The following is a 12,843-nucleotide window of genomic DNA, read 5'->3' on the forward strand; positions in this document are numbered from 1 at the left end:
GGATGCACGTTTTGACTTTTTGAGATCAAAAAATGCTTTTTTGACCATAAAATAGTTTTAGGGGGGTTTTCAGAAGATGAAATTTGAGTTTTGAAATTTTTGAAAAATTTCAAATTTTTGGAATTTTTTCACAACCGGATCAAAAAGGAGGGAAGTTGGAGGTTCCATATGGCCCACCCCCCCTCCTACCCCCCCCCCCCCACCCCACCTTCTCACTAGGTAAGAGCCCATTTAAAAAGTGTAAGACTACTTTGTCCCCCTACATTTTTGAGGGCATAGAGTGTGTCCACCACCCTCTTCTCATTGCCTGGCCTCTAATTAACCTTAATCCCAAAGGGCCCCTAGAGGGTTCATATTTTTCCTAATGGATGATTAATTTTTTCAATTATAGAAGAAAACGAAACATTTTAGTATATCAAGTATAGCTTTTTCAATATTGTTAGTTTCTTGTGACAACTACATGCATTTTGTAGGTAGTAACCATATCTAGTCATAAGGATCAAATTTGGCTAGATATTGAATAGTTTCTATGGGATTCTACAACTCATAATGTTGAACCCAGTTTTTTCATGTTTGCTGTATTTAGCACTTCATCTTTGTCCCCAAGATTCCCCTTGGTAAGAGATGTATTAATCTTTTGACATGCTCCATGGCTCCTTATGAACCTAAAGGACAATCGTGAACTAAGAAAACATGCATATATTATTTTTATTAAGCGTGGCTTTAGAAACTTTGATGATAGGTTTGCAGAATGGTAAAAATTCAACTTTTTTGTACCTATTTCTTTTGGCAAAACAAAAAATAGTGAGTGAGAAGCAATCATATGTTCTGATCACCAACCCATTGAAGTTAACTAGGGAATTTATCTTAAGTCTTACAAAAATCCCTAATCTTTTTTTTATGCAACAAAACATAAGAAATGACTATTTTGATGAAAATGTACTGGTCCATCAACTTTGGAGGCTTGGTGTGACCAAAAGATGAAAAATTTTACAAGTTTCTTATTTTTTCCATGTGTAGTAGGCCTTGAAACTATAACCTCATGAAAGGATTTTACAAAATGAGTGGATCTACTATGGTTTTGGAGGTTTTTTTCAAAACCCTAAAAGGACACTTTTATGTCCTGTTAGGTTACCAACCTAGTGTTAAATTCAAAACAAATGACTTAAGAAGCATAAAAGACACATGATTGCTTGATTGAATAAGTCCTTGATATATTACATTCAACCAAATGACTTAATAAGCATAAAAGGCACATGTTCAAATGATCCTCCACATGTGGGTCTCATGATGTGCTTAAATGCTATTGGTTAGGTTTTAAAGGGGTCCAGTGAGAATTTAGATACATAAAAATAAATAATTAAGTTATTTCTCTCAAAAGAGGAAAAAGAGGACACATGTCCAAAGGAAATAATAAAATAACACAAAAGAGAGAGAAAGTGAGAGAGAGAGAGAGAGAGGTGTGGACCAAGCATGAGAGGGGGGTAACTCTCCTCCCCCCCCCCCCCCCAACAGACACACACACATATTCTCTCATTGTGTGGAGTGCAAAATGCAAGAGCTCCATTTCCTTCTCCAAGTTCATTGAGAAGTGGAGAGCCTACACCAACACTCTTGGCTATGGAATGCAAATCCAACCAATAGCCATGCTTCAATACTTAAGCTTGTCATCTTCTTCATCTTCATTACTATGCTATTATTCTATGCTAAGCAAGAAGAATGATGATAAGTAAGGAACTATTAATTTCTCCTATAGAATGTTTCTTCTTCCTCTTCCCTACCCTCATTCCCCGCTAGCTCTCTCCACCTTCGAAGGTGTTTGAGGCCTTGGGACTGAGACTTGGGATAGTTAATGCTTTTTCCAAAGTTTATGTTAAGCTTGTGATGCATGAAGCTTTCCATCTTCATAGCATCACCAAGGTCACAAGAAACACAAAGATTGTATTGTAACAAAATCTCTTTTGATGGGAGAATGTATAATACAAACGCCTGTTGGGGGGGGGAGCTCCAAGTAAATCCGGTCTTCATCTATTATCATGTTCTCTAATACTCTCTCTTGCAAAAGTATTGTTCATGCCAAGTTAATTAAGTACTATGTTTATGTTGCTACTATCAATTAAGTTCACCCTCCAAGTTCTCAAAGTAATCTCACGAAAATGCTCACTCTAATTCGCTATTCTCAAAGTTCATTGGCCATTTGCATTACACTGGTATTATAGCATTTGGTTTCTCTTTTCTTACTTAAGAAGAGAGGTCTTCAAGTAGCCTATTAATGGTTGATTTTGTTAATTATATTAGGGTAAGTGGGACTCGGATCTATTATCAGTTTTGTTGAGCCCACTATATGGGATATGGTGCACACCTTGGGAGCTTTGGTCTTAATAATGGAGTCTTCTTAGACTTGCCTACGGCTTTACCATTATTGAGCCATAAGAAGTCTGAAAGGAGCTATCCCATGGCATTTTCGCTATGTTAGACCCACTTCACTACTCTCTATAATTAACCAATTTGAGCAGCGAGTGTAGATACTTAAGTGCCTATTTTCAAAGGCTAAGAGGAGTAGCAACTAAGGTTTTGAATTGCCAAAGCATACACTAAGTAAACACATAAGTTAAATTAACATGGCTGACAATAACCAAGAGAATAGAATGAACATTGATAACTTTGATTTTGCACATGAAGGTGCTAATGATGATGCCCCCATGTTTGTTAATTATCTTGTTACTAGGTTGCAACAAGCTATGGGCAACCCCGCTTTCCAAGCCAAAGTTACTCAACAACTTCGTGCTTATGGGATTTCCTTTTCTCTCCAAGAGGAGAGAGAGCTTAGGAGGCCTCTTGATGAGACCCCCAAAAGAAGACTCTCTCCCATATGAGAGGAGGAATCCAAAGATCAAGAAAGTAATGAATCCCTAAGTTCCTCCGAAGATGTGGCTCCACAAAGAAGGCAGACTAAACGATCGCCAACTCCTCCCAAGAAGAAACGGTTAACCCATAGTCCTTCTTCTTGTCACTCCAAAAGGGAAGAGAGGAAATAAAGGAAGAAAAGGGCAAGAAAGAGGTCACCCTCTTCTCCTTCTTCTTCACCTTCCTCCTCTACCGATGAAAGCTATGGCTATTCTCCTAGAGAATACAAGAGGGGAGGACATTGAAAATCTTACCAAGCATGGCAAAGGTCACAAAAGCTAAAGAATTTCAAAGAGGGAGGAAAGAGTATCTCTTTTCTCACCTATGTGGCACCTTTGGTGCTACCGACAACGTATTGGCCTTCATTCGACAATTTGATGCGGCCTTTGGAGACGAGGGCTTCAACGGAGTCCTCCAAGCTACACCATGTAGCTATGCACTTCCAAAAATCTTCTCGGCAATGGTGGGCTAGCCTTCATGGCAACGGCAGAGCCCCAAAAATATGGAAAACTCTACGAGTTTCCATCATGAAGCAATTCCTTGCAAGCGATGCAAAGGACAAAGTGCTCACCAATTGGTGGAGTTTGAGGCTTCTCTCTCATGAGTCTATCCATAAATATGTGGACAAGTTTTGGGATTTACGTCTCAAGGCTACTGTCTTTCAAAAGATAGACTTCACTGAGCAAAGGCAATAATTTTTTGCAAGATTACCTGAAGAAATGGCCAAGTACGTCAACTCCCAAGGGCCTGGTTCTATCACCGAAGTAATCCACCACACCATGGTTGCTTCCTGTGTCAATTTCCAACAAGGGGCTAGACGGAATGATAAACCCATGGAAAACAAAGACAAAAATGATGCAAAGGGAAAAACCAATGCCCAAAATTCTTCGCAAGGCACTTCCTACAACAACAACAATAGGTCCAAGGAGAAGGGAGTTTACAAAGGTAAAAACAAACTCTCACTTGAAGAGCTTGAAGCTTTTTGCAAGGACCATAAGTGTTTTTAAATGTGGGGAGCAAAGACATGGCTATCATTCTTGCCCCAAGAAAAATGCTTGCAATGAGACTCCTAGGGCTTCCACCATCGAAGCTCCAAAAGAGGATGCTCATTGCAAAGGATCATCTCTCTCCTATGCTTGGGGAAAGGTAAGAGAGCATGATGCCTTCATCTTGTTTGACCCTGGCTCTACTCACAACTTCATATCAACGGAGTTGGCCACCAAGTTGGGCATTCAAGCTTTTGAGATGGGAGATATTGTAACGGCTGACACAGCTTTCAAGGGACAGCAAGCCTCCATTACTCCCTTGATTGGGAAGTTGAGGCTTCATGTCCAAAGCTATGTTGACAAAGAATACTTTTTCATCTCTCCTCTCCAACATGAGGATGCTATCCTAGGGGCGCCATGGTTTGATCGCATGGCTACCAACATGAAGTTCCTTGAGAGGAGAATCTACTTCACCTACAAGGGAAAAAACATGTATATAGCTGCTAATGAGTCTGGTCTTACTATACCACGTGTAAATCCTCTTGCCCTTGATAAATCAATGAAGAGCTCAGTTTCTGCGTACATGAATTTTTTGTCAAAGAGTCCCTAAAAGGTCCTAATGTTTCATCAAAGGTGAATGGTAGAAATCAAGAAGAGTTAGACTTGTCTAATTTTCTAAAAGGATTCCAAGATGTGTTCATCGATGATATCCCTATTGACTTACCTCCGGAACAAGCGGATGATGACCATCGAATTGAGATCCTATCAGGAAGCTCACCGACTAGCAAACCTCCTTATCGAGTTTCCCAAGCTCAACAAGAGGAGACCATGAGGCAAGTACAAGAAATGGTAGACAAAGTAATGGTGAGGCCTAGCGGGTTCAATAGAAGGATACTCAGTAGTTCCATCTCAGAATCAGATGGTGGATTTTCCCAGAAAGGCGCTAGAATTTCTTTGGCTGGGCACCCTTGGAATTACAATTATAGGGGTGCCAAGCACTCAACAAGCATGAAATATGTCATAAAGCTTGCAATACCAGAAGAGCTAGCGACTCTAGAGGAGTACTATCATGAGGAACATAGGACAACTCATGAGGAACATCAGCCTACTCAGGAGGAATATAGGCCAACTCATGAGGAACATTGGCCAACTCAGCAAATAGTTAGATGGGTTTAGGGTTTAGGGTTTGGGCCTCAATCAAAAATCCACAAGGGTTCCTCAACACCAATTTAGAATCACGCGATAGATTTTTCAAAAAATTTGGAGTTATACCAAAATTCAAGAAAGGAGGGAAGGATGTAGAAGGCGAAGACAGTTCCAGCAGGCGGGAATTGTCTCCTGGAAAGCCGAACAGTGGATCAGTCACACATCAGTAATTAGCACGGTAGTTACTATAGTAACTTCTAAAAGGCTATAAATAGGACCCATTACATTTTAATCGGGCTTCTTACTTCTTAGTTCTCTTGGCTTTAGCTTTCGAGTATTTTTGAGCTACAATCTTTTCGCCTTTAACTTCACCTTGTAATCATTACTGTTGTAATCATTTGAGCTTCAATCTGTTACACCTTGTACTGGTTGTTTTTGAACTATGAATCTGAAAATACAAACACTTTTCCAGTTGTCCAGTTTGTCTCTCATTTTAGTATACTATTTCAGTTGAGATAACTATTTTAGTCCAGTCTCCACTCCCTATTCCAGTTTCACTGACTGAACTGACGACTTACCAGTAGCTCTAAATTCTAACACTGGAATCAGCTATCTAAAGAGATTAGCTCAAATTCCACTGTTGGCAATCATGGTGACTAGAGTTGTTTTCTCGTTGACCAAAAAAAATCTTATCTCCCAGTTAGAATTTTCTGCTGAAGGATGGCGCCTAAAACCAATCATGGTCGTAAACCATCACACCGCGTTGACCCTGTTCCCGAGGAATTAGAACGAGACTCTGATCCTAAGAAGGACCCGATGACTGAGATTGAGGCTCAAGAGGAGCACAATCATGCTAATGAGGCCAAGGACTCTCAGCACTCCAGTCAGTCCAGAAGGAGAAGGGCTGAGAGGGAAGAACGCAAGGCCAGGAGTTCTCGGACCACACATACGGATGTTGGGGCCAAAGGAAACAAGGGTAGTCGTCACTGTTCTAGTAGAAAATCCAAAGAAGAGACAAAAACTGAGACCAACAAAGAAATTGATTGGGATGTTGATACGGACCATTACAAGAAGTCCTCAAGACGGAGTAAGGCTCCAAAGGTTAGACGAGGAAGAGACGATGCTGACCGGCATGATTATACCTCTTCATTGAAAATTTATTTTCCCATGTTCAAAGGAGGGAAGAAAGATGATCCACATGTTCATATCCGAGCTTTTGAACAGTATGCTGAGTTGAAGAATATTGATGAAGATGACTGGGGGAATACTTTCCTCAAACACGAAGGATGCAGCAAAGAAATGGTACTACCATTACCCAGCTCGCCAACTTAGATCATACAACAAATTTCTCAAGGCTTTCAGATTGGAATATTCAAACAACAGAGGTGATCAGGACATCCTCTGCGAATTGGATAAGATAAAGCAAGGAAAATTATCAGTTAGAAGTTATGTTGAGAAAATCAAGGAGCTAACTAGGCAGCTGCAGGAGCCACCATCAAAAAAGAGGTTGCAAGCATGGTTTTTAAATGGGTTCCACAGTAAAAATCTTAGGGAACAGGAGGTGTCAGCACCAACAAATAAATTCAATGATTTGGTGCAGCGAACCCATGAAGCTTGAGTAGCAAGCAAAGAAGGAGAGGAGTCAGGAGGTCCAGTAGTAGCAGTTCTTCCACTGAGAATTCTGATTCCAATAACTCCAGTAGCTCTGAAAGTGGCTCAGATGAAAAGAGCAAAGATAAGGCCAAGAAGGGGTCTTGGTTCAGAAAGATTGATGAGATGGCCCGACAGATTGCTGAAATCAGCCAGATCAGACAACCAGTTAGCAAAATGGAAACCTGGTGTTCAAAGTGTAAATCTAAAGATCATGTTTCCAATGAATGTCCACACTATACCTATTGCAAATCATATGGTCATTTATGGAATAATTATGGCATTCGCATTCATCACTTCAAGATGGGAAAAGATTTATCTGTAGTGGCATTTACCAATGCTGAACCAGTCAGAATGGAGACAACCAGTGTACCCCAAGAAGATAAATCGGGTACCAGTGGTACTGGTACTGGGCGCGCGGGCAGGTACCAGGGAGGTACTGGTCGGGGCCGAGGTCGCGGTAATTTCCAGAACCGAAGCCTAAATTGTTATACTTGTGGCAAGTATGGGTATTTTGCGGCTCAGTGTCCAGAAACACCTACTACTGTGGCTACTGAGGCGAAAGCCCCAAAGCCAGTTCCTGTACGAACAGTTACACGTAGCAAAGGGGTGGTCATTGAGGAAATGCCAGATGAGCCGGCGAAACCAGTCAGTCCTGAAAGCAGCAAATGGGCTCAGCAGAGAGAGGTGTGGAAGGCAAAGGGTAAATAGTATTTGCCATTATGGATGTCCTATGGAGAAGATTGTGTCTGATCAGGGAACACGCTTTATAAATGATACTATGGACATTCTGATGGAAATGCTCTCAATAAAGCATCAAAAATCAACACCATATTATCCCAGATGCAATGGGCAAGCAAAGAGCAATAACAAAATTGTCAAGGCCATTCTCACTAAGATTGTGCAGAAGGAGCCACACCAGTGGGATTTGAAGCTCCAGACTGCTCTCTAGGCATATAGGACAGCCTATAAGGTCACCACTAGATTAACACCATTCAGAATGGTATATGGCACTGAAGTTGTCGTGCCTATGGAATTTGTAATTCCCAGTCTCAAGATGGCAGTAGAATATGGATTGGATTTTAACCACAATCTTAAAAAGAGACTAGAGGAGTTAACACAGCTGGATGAGTTAAGACAGAGGGCTATGCTGGAACAGGAAATTGTTCAACAAAGAAGGAAACATTGGCATGATAGAAGAATCAAAGTTAGGGAATTTTAGAAAGGAGATTTGGTTCTGTTTTATCAATCTAAACTGGGTCCTAAGAAACCAAACTTAAAAATAGCTTGGGCTGGTCCATATGAAGACCAAGAAAATTCAGAATCAGTTATTTTAAGACTCTTTTATGTACAACCAGTACCAGAGCAAGTCAAAGGGTCAAAAAAGTCTCAGCACGACAAAACCATGTCAATCGCAGAATCAGTAAAGTGTCGGAGCCAGTATCAGTTTTTAGGGAAAAAAGGGCCATTCGAACTGTCTGTGATAATCATTTCAAGGAACATGGAAAGTATTAGCCAATGCATGTATGCCACGTCATTGGCGGTGCACAGAACTCTAGGAACGGTAAGTAGTGGAGCTTTTATGATGTGAACGCGTATAACAATAAGGCGAATAGGCATTTTTCCTCATAAGTCTCATGCACGACGTCTGCCTGCTGTTACACATTTGCCATCGCCAAGCTCCGAAGCCTCTTCACTACAACCACAAACTTCTTCATCAGAAGCAACGATCAATTGATGTCTGTCTTTACCAGATACACCTGGATACGGATTTGAATATTCGGGTAAGTCTTCTTCTTCTTCTTCTACAGAGTCATCATCTTCACCTTGTATGGGCAGAAGAAAAACGTCGAAGAAGATGCAGGACACTATAGATAAAACTTCGGCACTTATCGCCTCTATCGAAGCTTCTCTACCACTTATTCCCCATAGTAAGATACACAGGTATGTGTTTCGAGCAAGCAAAAGTGTTGCTACAATTGTGGGATTTGCATGTGGTTGTGCAAGCCACAAGAATCGAGTTCTGCGCTGCATTTATACGCCCGTATAACAAAACTTATACGTATAAAACGTCAATATACGCCGTATTTCTGAATAATTACCGAATAGCCGTATAAAACATTTTTCGATCGAGTTATTTTTTGATCGAAAAGTATTTCGATCGAAAAATATCTCGATCAAAAAACTGTATATATATACAATCGTCGCCGTATTCGATCGAAAAGCATTGTGGACTTTCTTGGAGTTTGGAGAGCTTGGAGCTTCTAAGAGTTTGCCAGATAGAGACAGCGTCTTCGATTTACATCGGTTTTTCGGTATATTTTTTTAATTTTCAATAAATACTAACTTTTTTTTTGTGTTGTGCCAGACTTGTGTGGTGCAGTAGTTTCGGCTCTCACCACAAAGTTGGCTTGCAGGTCGTAGGCCACTTCATGGTGTGTAGCCATATGGCTCACTCCAGAGGTGTATAGAATATAGTTTCCTTTCCCGTGGTGTGTAGTTATATAACTCACTCCAGGGAAGGCTTAGGGTAAATTTAGATTCTCACTCGTATGGTGTAGTAGTATATCTCTCACCATAGAGATGAGGTAGGATTAGAGGTCGACTCGTGGAGTGTAGTAGACATGATGCTACACCTCTCACTTCAGAGTGGCCTATAAAATAATTGACAATCTTAAAGTAAATCATTATTGATTATTCTACATAGAAGCACAAAGATTAACGTTCGTCATTTTAAGAGAGTAGAGATGCATACTTTATGCCCTCTTCATCTTAATACGACTTTCGTTATTTTTGTGCTTCTATTTCTGTAGTAACATCATTGTTCATCATCAGATGACTTGGTGTTACTGTGAACGTAGATATATACAACAATTGATTTACATTTGAGATTGTTGAGCTGTTTGCTGATGGTTGTGTTGTGCGTTCCACACACTCCATTAGAAATAGCTTATAAAATTTACAATTTTAGATTAAGTTTTTCTGTCATATGTGTTACATAGAAACACAAGCATTACCACTCGTTATATTAAGAGTGAAGAGATGCATATTTTCATGCCCTCTTCATCTTAATGTGACATACTGGTTACTCGTGTGTTTCATATTCCAAAAGAACATCATTTTTCATCATTAAATGACTTGGTGTTGTTTTGGACGTAAACACATACGATAGGTAACTTACATCTGCAATTGTTAATTTATCGGCTTATAGTTGTGTTGTGAGTTCCACACACTTTATCAGGGATTAGATTGATAAAAACTACCAATCTATTTTACAACAGCATCCAGGACTTGTGCTAAGAATATCTCACACTAGCTGAGTTGTTCACATGTACGATTTTCCAACCCTTTAGATGTAATTTCTTTCATCATCTCACACTTCTACACATAGCAGGGTCCAGTTCTTGTGCTGAGAGCATCTCACACTCCTGGCCTGTTTCTCTCTCTCTCTCTCTCTCTCTCTCTCTCTCTCTCTCTCTCTCTCTCTCTCTCTCTCTCTCTCTCTCTCTCTCTCTCTCTCTCTCTCTCTAAATTAATTTTCATGGACGATTCGTACAATGTGGTTTGTAATCATAAGATTTTCTCTTTAATTTGTAATAATTTAATATTGTTTAATAAATTTGAATCATCATTTAATATATATAGGGTTAACACTCATTATATAATAACTATGTTAGTATGGTGTACAATCTTTTCGTAAGATTCTTAATTTATAATTTTGTCATACAGATATGGCAGACACGAAGCTAGTGAAACATCAACGAAAGTTCGTCTCCAACGTGATTGTGAGACACTTCCATTACACGTCAGAGGCAGAGATTAGGCGTTGTTTAAACCCTGTCACTCCGGAGCATTTTTATCAGCTTACAGAGACTCTAACCAAGTCTGTGTTTGAGCAGCTCCAGGCAGAGTTTGCACCAGCTATTTTTTACATAGCCCTCCTGACATCAGGTGCTTTAGTAAACATGGTCAAACAAACCATTGGACAGATCATGAAAACCTTTCAAGAACTGCAAAATCTTGCAATTACTTCCTTGCCAAACATAGCTGAGCGCATACATCTTGTGCAACAGCTTTACACGGAGTTCAAGAGCAAGGAAAAGTTAGAAAGAGCAGCAAAGCGTGCAAGAGTGGAAGCCAGCTCTTCTGAAGCTGCTGTTGAACCAGAAATCATTCTTAGAACAGAGCCTGCAACGTCATTCGTTGCTACATTAGACCTCTCTCAGCTACCACCTATTTTACACCTTTTACCCGACACAGCCATCTTCAATATCCAAGCTCCACAGCTGGGAGAGGGAAGATGGGCACATGTGAAGCGTGTGGGTGTCACACATCCCGCTTTCAAAGATCAAGTGTATACTGCAAAAATGTTCAAAGTACACTTACATGGGCCCACCATGGAGCAACAGGTCAAAGACGAAGCAACAATTTTGGATATTTCACATCGAGGTATTATCTACCCTCTTGCCATGGTGCACCACGTGGAGCGACCAATGCTCATTTCAAGATTTTGGAATGGCGGCCATGTGGAGCAATGGATCAAAGAATGCACTACAGACGGCAGCCAACCTGTCATCCGCGATTATGTACTCACTGCAGGAACAGTAGAGCTATTCTAGGAGAATATTTTGCAGATCATCAATGCTCTCCTCCAAACTCTGAAGTACATACATTCGCATAACTACCTCCACAATGATCTACACTCTCGAAATATGATGCTGCATTTTGGCGAAAAAGGTGTTTACGTCGGCATTGTGGATTGGGATTCATGCACCAAAACAAATACCACAGCCGGTTTTCCTCCTCTACACGATATGCAGATAGAAACTAGAAAACAATATGAGAGAGATTATCCATGGGCAGCCCCCGAATGTATATCTAGTAATTCTCCCTCCTGGACCAAAGCTATGGATATTCATTCCATGTGTCATACATGTAAATGCATTTTGAAGTGCTTACCAGAGCCCCAAGAACAAAGCAAGAGACATTTTTTAAGTAATGTACTTGCTCATCTTGAAACCGGCAAGCACCAAAACCCCAAAACCCGGCCTAACGCTTTTGATCTCTCCTTATGTTTAAATGGTGCCCATAGAGTGGGTTACAACATTGTAATGACATCTGGCTTACGACCAGCTAATGATTAATGAAACACAGTCTCATGATTTCATCATTGTTTTACTTTTGGTGTCATATTTAATTGTATGTTTAATTGAACAAAATATCTATGTTTGTCATTTGATATACTGTCCAATGTCAAATTAATTGAATGGGTATTTAAAAGTAATGACATGTTCACCTGATATGCAGATATGGAAGAAGAACTCAACCACGCTGAAGCTCAGGCAATTTTTAAAGAAGAACAAGTTAGATGTGGACAAGCAGATCTTTCTACTATTGCGAACATTGAAGAAGATGAATCCGAGCTGCAGGGCGAACCATTAACCCTTAAAGAGTGCAAAAAGCTTTGCCCTAATCGCTTTGTACGCCATCAACTATTTCAAATAAGTGGCAATGCAAAAGATACAGCTCCGTTAAAGCTCTCTGATTTGCAACATAAAGGACTGGCACGTGTATTGCTGCAAAGGTTTATACCCCAAGAGAGATGTCTACCAAAAAACAACCAAGTAGCAATTTACTTTATCCAACAATACTATGTTCGATATGTTTTGTTGAAGAGAGTGGATTGGTCAGATCGTCCAGGCACCGCTGGCGTTGGACGTGGACGCATTGCAGAAAAGGTGGCAGCACGCAATGCAAATAATCCAATGCCTCCTCGCAAGCGTCCGATTGTTTTACTTCCTGAAGAGTCAGAAACACTGACTGAATTAGCCAGCCAAGGACAAGACCTTGCCAGCCAAGGAGAAACACCGGACATGCTTCGTGGCCGTATTCTTGAGCTTGAAATAGAGTTAAGTGATGCACAAGCAAAGCTTCAACGATATGAATCATTGTATGGACCTTTGCCAGATGATACTACCACTTCACATAAAGATGGTGCTCAACCATCCCCTGAGCTAGGAATTACAGATTTTACCATAGACCAACTTATAGCAAATCTATCAAACTCATAAGTCACTCAGAAGCTTTTTGTAATCTCAAAATTATATCAAACTCTTTTCGATTGAGTAATTTCCCAGAACCTTGTTGTAATTTC

This window comes from Adiantum capillus-veneris, chromosome 30 (assembly GCF_014529385.1).
Source record: "Adiantum capillus-veneris isolate H3 chromosome 30, ASM1452938v2, whole genome shotgun sequence".
NCBI classification, from domain to species: domain Eukaryota; kingdom Viridiplantae; phylum Streptophyta; class Polypodiopsida; order Polypodiales; family Pteridaceae; genus Adiantum; species Adiantum capillus-veneris.